Raw genomic sequence first — 15,840 nt, forward strand, 5'->3', positions numbered from 1 at the left:
TCCTAAGTACTCCTCAAGTGACACATTTAGGGGTATTTATGTTTCTTGATGGCTGATGACTCTCAACTTTGTCATTAACTATTCCCTTATGCTGTTACTGCTTTCCATTTTTCCTTGTGTCATAAAAAATCTTTAACCCCTTTACCATGTAAAAGCTGATAAGGATGCAATGCGGCCTCCTACAGCTTAAATGATCTGGACTACAGTTGCCTAGCCTCAGGCCCTTCAGTATCTGAAGAGGTAATATGAAGTGGCTGTTACCATTCTATTGCTATCACTATGAAGGGTCTCTTCTAGCTGAATAAAACAGTGTGATATCAGCCAGAACAAATTAAACATGTCACCACACTGAAGGTGTTACCTGCCATTCATGACAACTTACTATTGTACAGTACAGTCCCAGTCAGGTTATTCTGTACTTACACAAACAGCAGATATGCCATACATGTTATATTATCAGCAAAGGACAAAGTGTGTCCAGAAATTTAGTTCAGTGAGACACTGCTCAATATAAAAATAATCCATAAGGAAGCATTAAAATACAGTTATAATTACCTATACGATAGATTTTAAGCTTTACTATGTTATGACCACCTGATAAAATATAATGCCTAAATTTTATGTATAATACTGTTTATAAGCTGTCACTGATACCTCTTTCACAACTACAGTATTAGGCAACTGGCATTTCAGCCACGCATGGATAACTAATACTGTAACATGGTTTGTTGTACCACCACACAATCTCTGATGCATTATACATTCACCACTTATTCTAAAAGCCTCGTACAGTGTATGATTACATACGTCAGTATATTTCACCAGATGACGGCTCACTATGCTGAATAATCACTGACACTATCTCTGTTCGATCTGCTAATCCTGAGGCAATTTTGTAGGACAACATCCCACATCTTTTTAGTTTGAATCCAATTACAATCCATTTTGAAATATTATACGCTTTTATTTTGTAGCTACTCATACACTTTGCAGAACATGGCAACTATACTGACCTAGAATTTTAATCCACCTTAAAATAGTTTGTTGGAAAAGAGGAAAGACTGAGGGTCCATTTGCTGAAAATCTTAAGTGCTATGACAGTATAGTAATACAGTATACAGTATATCATTGTGTTTGTCAAATTAAGCTATACCAGTACCTTCCCAGACACTAATATTCTCTAATACCACCACTATAGTGTCGGGAATCATCAATACCATCTGTATCTCTTAACAGTCAAAGCAGATCATGAAGTTGTCCAACATCAACAGCAACAATAACAATAATAGTCCTATCACTATTCTGAACAGACAATCACAAAGCAGGTGTCTTAGGCATTCAATGCCAGTATTAATCCCTCAGCTGCAACATACCTTTCAGAAGCCATTTCCAAAACCCTGTGGTGTGCCATGCAGTATCTCAACCCAATTTTTCATATTTCTGCATTTTTTTATAGTGCTAAGCACATGATTGTCTTTGATGAGTGGCCAGACACAGGGTGACAAATTCTGTCTTTTGCTGTGATGGTGGTGGCAGTTTCCTACCCACCTAGGCTCTTGCCAGCCAAAACATAATCCAGTGGCATAAAAACAGTGTCTTTAACTCATCACTGAAGTGTGAATACAAACACTGAGAGTCTTCCAATTCATTTCATTCAGTGCTCAAAAATTAACTTACTTGGATACAGATTTGTTATTAATATTAGTATTTCTTGCATCAAGTGAAAAATTCAATTTTCCTTAATCCTTGCACCACGGACACATTGTATTACAGGCATGAGACAGCTGAGGATTAATTTCATTTTGATAGATGATCGTAAGCTTTTATTGAGTGAGTTTTGGGTTACTACATTCCTAATGGAATCCTGTAAGTGCTAGTCTAAGGTTAAAAGACAAAGACTCACTACAGTAATATGATTAAAAAAAAAATCAGTTATCACAGCCATAAACCACAGTATTAGTTTGACTATAACCTATATATTTACCAAGTTTTGCTGATAATGGAAAATATTGATTGCTTTGTTGAAATGGAATAAAAAAAATAATGCCATATTACAATGACATACAGTACTGAATATACTAGAGAGATTTCTACACATATCTCAAGCTCTTTTAACCCATTCAACACAAGGATGTCTTCTAATTTTATTCTTGCTACTGCCAAATGATTATATTTAGATTAGGAGAAAACCTAAATACAGGTGGTGGAGAAAATCAACAAAGACTATTATCTAACACCTTCATTTCAGGTACCTATCCTAACTTAAATAAAATAACTTGTAGATAGTAACCTAAAATTAAAAGCACATCCTCAGGCTCAATAAATTAAGTAAAGATGATACTGTAACCAGTGCAGTAAAACAGCTTCATTTTCTATCCAGTGTAGTGGTGACTGGTATGGAATGAAGCAGCTGTGGGCTGGAGGGTCACTTCCTGTAATATCAACGAGATGCAACCCTGTTGATAATACACGGAAGCCATATGGTGGTGGTAACAGTAGTAGTAGTAGTATAGTAATAGCAGTAGTAGTAGTAGTAGTAGCTGTAGCCCCAGGTTCATCTGAAATGTGCACCCAGTGGACTGCAGGCTTAAGCTGATCATCTCTGTAGTTCACCAACCTCCTTTTAGGGGACTGGGAAGTGGCTGAGGGACATTTGTATAACCAGGTAGTTGAGCTACCTGGTAATAATGATGCCACCACATGAAGGACTCCCTCTCCACCACTGACAGTCTTCACTACATGGAAGAGCATGTATTCCAAAATGTATATATATATATATATACAATTTTTTTTTTCATAAAAACTTATAAATCAACCTGATTGGTACTAGTGGAACTTTACAGTAGTCTGCAGAGCTTCTGTATTGCAATATTGATTTCACAACAAACATTAGATTATAAGTCGATTTATAATGAAGACTGACTATTGTTCTTTTAACCCCTTAACCGCGGGGCGTCACTTTCGTGATGCTTGGGAGCAAGGGATCATACCGCAAGGCGTCACTTTTGCAATTCTGTGTTATTTTGAATTTGCCCGGGCTTTCAAGTGGTAGCTTGTATCATCTATCAGTACTGCCAATGTCCAACACTAGTCAGCACTCCTAATCTCATCTGTACTCCCATCCATTGTTGACAATTTAGCCATTTCTCCCTGTTCTTGACTCCCCTCCCTACCTTCCCTCCATTACCCTCTCCTCTCGCCTGCCCGGCCGTGCTACGCTAAGTATATCTTCCCTGGAATTTTCCACTGATTTCATCCATTGAAATAAGCCCTATGCCCTATTCTTATATCAAATAATATATACCAAAAAGAAATAAGGTAAGTGAGATTGCCATACACCTGGAATTGGCTAATTATCACCTGACAACACCTCACGTGCACTCGTTCGCTAATTTTCGCTGTCTATTTCCCCTTGAAATATGTCGTATAATCTATTCTCGTACGAAAAATATATATAAGGAGGGAAGGGAGAAGCCTAAGTGATATTTACATTCACCTGGAACAACCTAATTTATAATGTATTGTCTAGATTTCCTGCCAATCATTTCACTGCTATATATTAGCAGCTGTCAAAAGGCTGACGTTGGCAGTAATGCATTTCCCTAGGTAGGCCACCCCGGCCCACCCCTATCAGTTCACTGTCATCTTCCAAGGTGAAGGTATGTCTGTTTGCTCCTGCTAACTTCCGCCGCTTTTTACCCCCATGCAAAGGGCCCTGTGACCTTTACCCCCTACTAAACCTCGTGTGGAAAGAGGTAAGGGGCTGACAACTGAAAGAGAGTGACTACGATCTTTCTGTTGAGTAAAACAGTGCAAGTGGAATTGTAAATAATATGTAAACAGCAAGTGAAAGCAATGAATGTAAATATAAGTGAACAGTGGAAAATAGTTTTATAAGTTACTTCAAGTGACAGTGCATAACACAGTGTAAATAAAATAGAAATGTAAATAATGTAAATAAAATAGAGAACGTAAATAGAAATGTAAATGAGTAGTATTATAAGAATACAAGTATATACACTAGGAGTAATGAAAGTGAAAGTTTCACTCTAGCATGTATGAATACTATGAGTTATGAGAGTGAAGGTGAAAGTGACATTCACTCTCAATGCTAGTATACAGGATGAGAAAGTGAATGCTACATATTTTACTGAAAGAAATTGAATGCCTACAGTGACAATAAACTACTATTACTGAAGGAAACTTATGGATAAAGACTGTAGATATATATAAGTATTATATAGTAACAGAAATATAAACTGTGAGTGTTTTTATGAATAATAAATGACAACACCAGCGGTGAACTAGCGCAAGTGGGAAGGTCATACGCCCTCGTAATTTTCATTGCTTTCATTTCTAGTGATAATATCAGGCTGTGGTAATCATATTACGGGTTGTCGGGAAGTGTAAAGTGGAGACTTTGGTACCCAACTTCAGAGGTCTCCACAAGTTCTACGGTACTCGACGAAGGCTCAACAAACACCCCAGGAGAAAGCTGAAGGTATGTGCCATAAGCTTATGTGATTTTAATATTCTAGGACTAATAACTGATTTTTGGCAAATATTTTTTGAGAGTCTGTCGGAGCGCGAATATGCCCGCGGGTGCCGCAAGAAAAAGCAAATCAAGCCCGCGGTTAAAGGGTTAATACTTCTTACGTTATCTTATTAAGTTGCTAACCACATCAACACCCATGCTAAAATTAAACTGCTCACAGCATACTGAAATATGGTCTCAATACTCTAAAGGAAATACAATGATATTGTATGTCTCTAATCTAGCATGCTTAGAATCCACTTACTGTATTATACTTTCCTTGATTAGGGACAACAACTTTACCTAGGGCTACTCATCCATATTACTGAATAATTTACTAGCTGACACTGTGTAGTCCTTGGAAGGTGTACAATTGCCTTCATGTGACTCTATACTGAGTGACAAGCCATATGGTTTCTTGTAGCCATATGGTTTCTTGTAGCCTGGGAAACCATGTACTACATTCTGTGGTAACCACATAACCAAACAGATGCACAGTGATCTAGTGGGCTAAGAACTCTATCTGGATGTGACCTTTAAGGGTTTACATCCCCGGTTACCTTCACTCCCTATGAGGCAATAAAGGCCAGGGTGATGGACACACAGATAAACTGTGTAGCTTAGTTTAGTCATTACAATGGTATCTCTGTCTATGCAATTGTTTATTAATGAAAAAAGGTACCTAAGAAGAACTGTAAATCATGGGCAATTAAGAAAAATGAAGAATTATATAAGGGAGGGAGGAAGGGCTGTGGTGGAAAGGATAAAGAAAATGTTAATGATGAAAAAAAAAAAATTGTTGATTAAATAACTTGCCTCACCAGAGTCAAATGAACAGAGTTGTGTAATGGATGGATTTATCGACCAGAGGTACCATTGTCGTACATAGTTTCATCAACCACACTATTCCATTTCCATGGCCACTAAGTCTGCATGAATGTTGACCCAACTGTAATGCATGCTTCACAAGTTACTTTGACAAATCCAGTTAAATAGACATCCAAAAATAAAATTGAAAAATGTTTCACACAAGATTATTTTTTTTAAATATGCTGAATTATTAAAAGGTTCCAAGGTTATGACTATTAATGGTAGAAAGAGTACTCTTGGTGAGGATATAACTAAAATTTCGGGATTTGCGGATTCTTGACTGCTAAATTAAAGACACAAAACTTTACTTACATCTGTGTAGTGTACAGTACTGTATATAATTTTGAGCTTGCATAATTATTGTCCAGTACCGTACTTTGTTTTGGCTTGATTTTCATGGCTACAGTGTTATTCCATGATAATCAAAATACTACAGGAATAGAATCTATAAAAAAAAAAAAAATTGCCATGTTATCCAATGCTCCAGTGTTCTGTATTTTCAGAAAGGAAGACCTTGACAGCAGCAAGATATGTTTACTAGGGTGTAACTGGTGCTAGACTGTCACTCAAAGAGACAATAACACACACACATTTTCATATTCCTATGGAGGCTTACACAGCTTATTATGGAATATGTTGAATGCCTATAAGTATCTATGTCCTTTGGCATATATTTTACATATAAATAACGATTCTTTGATTCTGACATAGTTAAGTCACATCAAACCAACACTACCAATTCTTAAAGTATTGATAACAGTTTCAATACTATAGAAGCATACATCATAAGTGTGTATTCATTCAATAAATGAGGTATGTACACCTGTATCTTAACTTAGCATAAAAATACTACACTGTCAAGTGTATTTCATCAGTGAAGTATGAAAACTTATACATTACACTAAGGCTGCTCAAACTCAATGAAAAGAAGGCATTATAAAGTAAATACTATCACAATTTTAAGTTACTATTGACAGATGAATCTTAAACAATAGATGAAACCTTTAACCATAATAAACTTGTTTTTTTCTTCTTTAAAATCTTACTCTGACTACTGCCAGATGATATATTTCTTTTATCTTGGGTTGTGCCTCATGGTGAAGGAGTTGCACTACTTCCTCTAACTCCTTCAACAAGAAATATATATTTTTCCTTTTATTCTGACTATCATCAAACAGTTTTACTCAGCTAAGGAGGCAGCCATCATACTCAAGAGGTTAAAGATTTAAATAAATTCATCTCAACAGAGTTAGTGCAGCATCATTATCACTTTGCGTTGAAAGTCCTTACCTAAGTTTCATAGCATCATCTGAAGATGGCCGAATTAAAATTAACTTTCAATGAACTGAATAAGGGTCAGGCACAGTAGCTCACAGTGAATACCACTAAGTGTTGTCTTTTCTACAGTACAGTCTACGACATTAACTTTACATTCATAATAACATTAGCTCTTTCCAGCATTTATAACTGTAGCATAATTATTAGAAAAACTGAGTTAAGAGTAAAGAATCTTCACTGAATGTCTGTTCTATATTTCTAAACTAATATAATTACTGTACCATATAATTATTGCTGGCATCCATCCATCCATCTTCCAATCCTATGTTGCCTCTTCGAAGAAAGAAAAAAAAATGCAAGGCATCAAGGCCCTCCCTCTAAGTCATTTCTTAATTTAAACTGAAGCTCATATTTCAAACTTAAAAATACATTTTGACAAAAATTTCCATCTCACGTAGCAACCCTAATATATGTACTGTACACTCAAGAGTTTAAGTCACAATTCAGTGGTTAAAGGTATCTGTCTCCAGCAGTTACTCTGAGTTATAACACAATTATTCACTCACAAACACACAAACACATTACTTTGACCTCAGTGACTTAACATATAACATGACAATCATTTACACACATACCTACATAATACAAGTTAATGACATCAGCGACCTTCATGTGCCATAAATACTTGTACTGTACAGTCAATGACAAAAGTTTGCCTAATAATCCATTGTGTCTACTTCACATTAGTGGTATGCCTGTCAATTTATACCCTGATGTATCAAAAGAGTCATCTATGGGCAGAGAAACATACCAAGTCTCACTCAACTGTGGATTACTGGCTTGCAAAGGTAAGCGAGAGAAGAAGAGACGAAATATTAGGCAAACTTTTATACTTACAGTGTGGTTCCTACTAATGCTATTGGCACATTACTCTATGAAGTACTGTTTTGAATTCACAGTACAGGTACTGTACTGATGGTTTTGTAGATCACTCCAAAAATCTCTCACCGTAAGCTACTGCAGTATCTTTCTAGATTTTATGTATTGTGTAAAATATCTGATACATGACATTACACGAGGCACTTTCATTGCACAAAATACTAATTATATGCAGATTACATATTATTCCACCAATGCCAGTATGCATCACCACTGACTGGAACACAATGGTTCAGATACTGTTCAGTAATGGTAAATTACCGTAACTCTTTATGTCAGTACAAACACAGAGAGAGAAATATAGGACAGTTAGAGAACCAAAAGTGAAGGAAGCTTGAAATACACACAAAAAAACTCATGACTGATTCCCCATAGTAACCAAGAGCTGATTTTGGAGAGAAAGACAAGGAAAAGACACTGCAGCATTTTGAATATGAATTAACGACAGATTGTAATAACACCGTACCTTACAGCAGCATCCTCTGTATGGAGCTCAAACCTACCATTGTAAGTCTAAAAGATGTGTGGCCATCACATAATTGTAATTAAAGAAAAATGTCATAATTATGTGATGGCCACACGTCTTTCAGACCTGCAATGGCGAGGTGGGTTCGAGCCCCCACAAATGAGGGTGGTTTACAGTATGAGTTATTGCAGCATTATTCCAAGTCTCCTGTTTCTTCTACACTAAAGAATGAGTCTATGGTATGAGGGGAAAATTATTATATGCAGGAACAAGGAAAAGACAGTGCAAAATCTTCCCATGTTTTTAGTGCTTCTTGCAAAAACAAGTCAAAGTTACAAGAAGGAACTGATTGTAAATATGTTTGAGAATCCTACCCTAGAGTGGTTGTGCAGCCAACAATGTCTGATATGAACCCCCTTAAAATAAAACACATAACTTAAGTCAAAGTACTGGAAAGCCCTCAATATTCCAACCCAGCGGATATCAAGACAAAAAATTTTTGACCTTGTACTTCTAGTAGGGTATTTGCACTGATGGCAGAAGCAGAAAGACAATGAACTACAAAAGCATATAACAGTCAAGAAAATAATTTTTATTTGCCAGCTTCTCTTATAATACCTTTACCACTAACAGTCTACAGTAATAATGTACAGTGCACAATGGTTACTTCAAGGCTTGTGTGCTGATGTGAATTATTCTGAGAAAACAGCACCAACCACATCATGGTTTGTTTCTTAACCACTACACTACAAAGATGTGCCTTATGTTTAATCTTGCTCAGGCTACCATCAGGCAATGTTCAACAGGCTAGAAAAGACCTCTAATAATGAATGTGTAAATGAAAGCAATATCTAACCTCTCTGCTTTGAAAAGTCTCCCTTAAACTGAATACAATCATCAGGTGGTAGCAAGAATAAAATAATAAATACTATACATTACTGGATTAAAAGATGAACCCCCTCACTTGCTTGATTATAAAGATTAAAACCTCACTTCGATGAGTTTTTTTTTATAATATTCATACTACCTCCCAATGATTTCATATCAATTTATAGGACTGGAGGAATCACCCATAGTCTACCCTAACTCCTTCAATATGAGAGGACTTTCAGAAACTGAATACAATCATCTAATGGTACCAAGAACAAAATGTAAAAATATGTACCTATAACTGCTGTGGAGGAGTTATGAACATAAATATCTATCTTCATAACATCCTCCTTCCTGGACAAGAAGTAGCTATGCAAGCCTGTACATATTAAGTAACCAAGATGAATGTAAGAAGTTACTCTCACTGGAGGTACGATAAGTTGTGCTTCAAATCTTTCCATCCCTTCTAGAAACACAAGGAAGTACAGTATCCACTAATAACATTAGACATTACACTACCATTCCTTTCCTTTCGCTACATACATGTGTATCTCCCACCACAGGAAAAAGAAAATACTGTATATAGTAATAACACAATACAAATACACTCACATTTCTTCTCGTTAACTGCACATACTAATCTCTTTTGTCTTTTTTCCTCTAATGTACCAGAACCTTTCATTAGCTTATTGTCCTTTTTACCTCACACTCACATTGAACACATTCTGTAATGCCGCACCAGTTTCCATAATTTTTCTTTAACTCATATTTAACACACATCACCATTCATCACACTTACAGCATTCTATTTTTGACAGTGATGTGACATACCACTATTAGTTGTATATTATTGCAACACTCTTCCAACACATGGCTATAATTGCCAGTCACTTATTAACATTTTGGTTTTAAATTCTAATAGAGTAATGCTGTAAATAACACTGACACATTTTATTGGCAATACAGAAAGCAGTTATTGCACTGTTATTTTAAGTTATACAGTACATTGAACTGAGAGCTGAGGTAACACCCACTATTTCAGGCAGGTGATCTGATTCTTGCACAAGTTGTTTTCCCTACTGACACAGGCAGCCCTCATTACATGTCAAGGATGTGTTAAAAAATAATAAAAAATTTTCCATACATTTGGTGCTGTAAATTGGGGTAACTGATGCTATTAGTTTTATACATATCAATGAAATTTTAAGTGGTAATATTTCTGTAATTTACTGAGGAATTAACAGCAAAAATGAAAATATAAAATGAAGCATATGATGAGGACTTGCTCTACGGGTAAGTGAGTGGAGGCATATATATGTATCACTATATGCTGTGTTGTCAATTGTATCTTGTCTTCCATCTCATCAACATATTTTTCTATTCATGTAAACTCAGTTTCCCCCTAGCTTGTGCTAGTAAATCTCTGCAATCACTGTCAGTATTATTTCTCAAACACAGTTTCCAAGCAAAGTCTGACCTTTTCTATATTATTAGTTGCTCATTCACACATTACTCAGTTTTCCCTTAGCCTACATAATACCAAAGGTTTTCCTTTCCAGTCACTGTCAGTACTGTATAATTTCTCACCACATTCATATTTTACTTTAACTTATATGCATTCTCCAGGCAGTTCTGAACTATATTATATTCATTCTTGCTCATTATTTACTTTTTTCCACCGGTTTCATATTTTTTCTAAGCTTTCTTTCTGTGTGAGCTCAACTTCTTTCACTTTTTTGCTCTTCCCTAGCTTAAGACTACCCAAGATACCATTTGTAAATCTACCTCCTCTGCTCTGTCGCTTCTTTGAATCAGTGCCTGACAGACGCTGCGGCCTCGTCTGCTGTCCCAAATGCTCCTCGATCAGTGATGAATCGGAGGAGTTCCCTTCCTCAGCTGGTGACACCATTTTCCTCCTGTGATGAACTGTGGAGCCAGATATCAAAGGACTGTCCAGGGCCGGCTCACTGCAGGATATCTTCTCTCTCTCCTGTTCATCCAAGGAAAAGAGTAAGAGTTATTAAACATACTTTTGAGACAACTCTCTCATTACCAGCAGCATCCTGACGTCTTTTTTCCACCTACAAATTGGGTAACAGCATAAAAAAAAAGAAAAGAAAAGAAAAGAAAGAGCTACATACTTCTATAACAATACAGTACAGCTTGTCTCTACTGTAAGTAAGGGATAAATTCAAAACTACACACTTCTCCATACAACAGGCTCTGTGGACTGGGGTAAATTGGCATGTCACTTTATGAAGAAGTAATGGAAATTTAATACCCAATTTTTTTGCAACTAAAGTAGATTTGATAGCAAAAATAAATATATATTAAAAAAAAGCAACATATAATGAAAATTGTGTGTACCGTTTTGTGCTGTACAGTACAACAAAACTGCTTTTACCAATATAGTACCATCATGTGCACTGCATTAGTTTTTTCTTTTTTTTAGTTAGTCTATAGGAGAGTAAGTGCCTTATTATCTCATATTTAACATATGAACCATAGCAAGCAGGGTAGAATAATGTACTGTATTTCAAAAATCTTAAGGACATCCTAAATGACCAACAGCTTTTAGCTCCTGTTATTTCATCACTATCTCCATAACCCTTTCAGAACAATACTTCTTTTTATATTCTTGCTGATGCCAGTTTTATTCAGTTTGGGAGAGATTTGCTGAAATGAAATACCAGATTTAGCTCCCATTAACTGCTACATTTCTCAGGGGCTCTCCTAAACTGAATAAAGGCATTTTAAGCTAGCAATATCTTCACAAGAAAGATGTCACCTTAATAAATGGGTTAACTCAACACAGAATGTTTTTCATGCTTTGGAGATTTTTCTACCCTGCTTTGAGATACAATATTTTTAAATTAACAACCTATTGTCTTTATGGGTATTTTGCTGAATTATGCTTAACCAGGGAATATCACAGATCAGAAAAGACAAACAAACAGTGACAATATGCATATATAGATATGTAAGAATTTCCACACACAGTTCCTGCAACGTACAGTACATCAGAGGTGAATCCAGCATGTTACAAGTGGGGTCTTTTCTTTTCTTTTTTTTTTTCTCATGACAACAATCATACACTGATTATTTATGATTAACACAGTTTAGTCCACAGTCATAAATTAGAAACCTCCATCAATAGGGTCAGAAGAGAATTGTCAAACATGTATTGCTGTTTTTTATTCAGTATTTGCCGAAAATGGCTCAATTAATATTGAAAACAGGTGCCACATATTTCTGGTCTTCCTCCAAGGACTCCTGCTGCTCCATTCCAATAAAATAAAAGAATATGTTTATGTCTAATGGCTTTCAGATCCCTTAACTCTGAGGAACCTAAGTAAAAGCTGGAATATTATCTACTCTTGCAAAGCCTTCTGGAATTAGTTTGCATAGTGGTGATGATCTCCAAAATCTTAAGAAACCAGGAGCAGTAAGGGAGTGTCCTTTTGTTTCATGATCCTTTTCTTACGCAACACCAAGATTGTTCACTAAATTATCTATACAGTATCTATAGAGCAATCTACTACTGTGCAATTGTTCAAGAAGGAATTAAAAACTTTTCTTTTTCTGAGAACTTATGACCTTGTTGACAGAGGATCAGGGTTTACTAGATGTCACTGTTCTGATGTAATATTATTTTTGAACTGATAGTCATGTTGTTATTTTAAGGCTTTGAGTGCTAGAGAATTGTTTACAAGTACTGATACTTTTGAGAAATTGAAGATTGACCATTATTATTATTATTATTATTATTATTATTATTATTATTATTATTATCCATCCATCTATCCATCATCCAATCCTACATTGCCCCATGAGGAGCGTAGGAGCCCGGAGCTAGGCAGTTGGTCCCAACATTTAAGATGAGAGTATTATTATTATTATTATCATTATCATCATTATTATCATTATTATTCACACTATTACTCTTAATATCATTATTATTATTATTATTATTATTATTATCCCTGCCACATGGAAAACTTGCCATCCATCCAACCATCCATCATCTAAGCCTACGTTGCACCATGAGGGGTGTAGGAGGCCGAGGCTAGGCAAGTTGGTGCTGACAATTAAGACAAGAGTGACTAGCCTCAAAGCATTACATGAGCAATAAACCCCAACCATCCCTTGGATATAAACTTGCACCAGCCCAATCCAATTTTAGTGCTTTATGGCATCTGGCAATAGATAGATAGAATAGATTAGTCACTACACCACCAGGCGCCACAGTTTGGTTATATGGTTACCACCCAGCACAGTAAATGGTATCCTGGTGTACAGGAAACCATTTGGCTTGTCACTCAGTGTAGAGTCACCCACAGGCAGAAGGAAGAGGAAAGAATGAAGGAAAGACAGAAGAGGGAGTGTAAAGTCACCCATAGGCAGAAGAAGGAGGAACGACTGAAGGAAAGAAAGACAGAAGAGGAAGAAAGGAAGAGAGGAAAGGGCAGACACCCAAAGCAGCACTACATCAAGTGAAAGGATGGTGAGCGTCCCCATCTACCACGCTGCAGATGAAAAATGAGGGGGGACCTGAACTTCTTAGACCCACTCTACCTCTGGATTCACCACTGTACATATCTTTACACAGCTGGCATACAACACATTCATGGCTTAGCTATGTTCAAGGCTGGAAGCATCACAAAGCTCGCCAACACTAACTCAATGTAAGCAAAATGAAATACACTACAGCAAATATGGGGTCAGTATCTGTTGTGTTGTCCACTCACCCTTCTTCAATAAAATGCAACTTTAAGCCAATTTTTTCTGCTTCCACTACACTCACAGTTAACACATCATTAAAACAAAATTCTTTCCATAGGTAGCACAATAACAGATGTTTCAGTGTTGTCATTTCAAGCTATGACGATGATGATGATGTTTTTGTACAACTGCAACTTAAATTATCTACCAGGTGCTTGCCTATAGTTTTATTGTATTTACTGATGCTCTTCAGTCTGACTACATATATATATATATTTTTTTTAAGGAGAGCTTAGTACTGTATTTGCGAAAAGATCAATGAAGGCCATCTGTAACAACTCCAGCTCAAACAGGCTCTCCTAAGGTGAACAAAAGTTAATTGCTGATAATAATACTGTAATAAAATAAAACAAGACACCATGAGATTGAAAGGTTTAAAATTACTAACTGGCGTGACAACCTTGCCTTGCGCATGCATTTAAAATTTCCAATGATGACAGGAGTTTTTTTCAACATGCTATTTGGGGCACACGTCAGTCACCCATCCTTAACTCATTTATGTGAATAATGATTTTTTGGTTAATTCCTGGTACCTCCAGACAGTTTATTAGCTGTTTATTAAATACTGCATATTGAAAGGGTTACAAACAGTCTCTGTTAACCCTGTCACAACCTTGTATCTCTCCTTCTGCTAAATAAAACTGTCTGAAGGCAGAAGGATATGTCATTGGACTGAAGGGGTTAAATGTTCTTGTCTATATTAGCCTGGCTTAGGGCTACACCTCAAAGGCAACTATTCAGTAAATATGGCAGCCTTATATATCGTAGATTGTGTCTTATTATACTGTATTCCCAACAGAGCTTTTCCATGCTCATGTCTTTAGAGATTTTTGTTCTAAACTCCGTTATAACAGCTGTAGTTTAGTTATGGCAAGTAACCATACAATACCATAATTATGCAGTCGCCATCTGTATAGACTATCAGGTCACAGTGAGGAGACAGGCATAAACTATTGTTGCACATGCCATAAAACAAATGAAACATGTCAGTAACTTAACATATACCCAACACAGTGAAAATCAGCAATATGAGGCCCACGCCCCCCTCAAAAAAAAAAAATAATAAAAATAAAATAAAAAGTGCAATATTATAGCAAAGGAATTCACATAATGTACAGCTGAGTCTCTCAACTCTGGATTCCAGTGGATCAGACAGAGTCTGTTTTACAAATATTTTTGGAGCAGATTATCTGCTTTAACTTACAGGATACTTTGTTCTTTATAAAGTAATATCTGTAAAGTTAGTTAAGATGAAAATTTTACACTAAACAGCACATAATGTACACACTGCAAACTACATTTTTGAAACACTAAATGAAATATGTATCTTTGCTTCCAACAGATGTAATTACATTATTTTATATGCAATATAGCATATGGAAAAGGGGCTATTTTTTAAATTTAAATGTACTACCAGCTAGGAGATACCCACTGACTGCATCATCATGAGAACAAAAAAGTACAGTTTAAGATATTATGATAAAGGATATTATTGTCAACAACAGTACAGTATTTATATTAACAACACCACCACAGTCAAAAACACACATTACACATTACACTTCACACTCGGGTAAGGCTGGGTACAAGCATTAAGCAAAACAACTCTCGTTTAAAATAATGGACACTGGCTTTTAGAACAAGCAGCCAGTACTTATAAAAGCTGCAGTCTTCCTACTATCAACAGCAATCCCTGAGTCAAATATGAACTCAATGCAGTACTGCCCCTGACAAATACTTACACTAGATTGCAATTCACCAATACAATTACAGCACTGGGTAACATTCCAAACATAGAATAAATGTTCACTCACAGGTTCAAATAACCAGGAGGTGAAAGGAAACTGATTTCAATCTCATTTTCCCATAATTATGGCACAATCAATCTGCTGAAAAGATCTTAAGATTTCTTTCCCTTTTCAAAGCAAATATTGACTATAAGGTATCAACATTCAGTCTTGGAATATACCAGATTCCTATAAGAAAGCAACTCAGAAGCACAGTTCCAATCTCAGACGTGGATAGGGATATTTCTGTCATGTAAATATTGCCACTGAGACTGGGTGGTCTCCTCCAGCTTAAATGATTACTGACTATGGTA

The sequence above is a fragment of the Coenobita brevimanus genome, chromosome 68 (genome assembly GCF_032717465.1).
Source record: "Coenobita brevimanus isolate Jiangsu-jjx chromosome 68, ASM3271746v2, whole genome shotgun sequence".
In the NCBI taxonomy this organism is placed as follows: domain Eukaryota; kingdom Metazoa; phylum Arthropoda; class Malacostraca; order Decapoda; family Coenobitidae; genus Coenobita; species Coenobita brevimanus.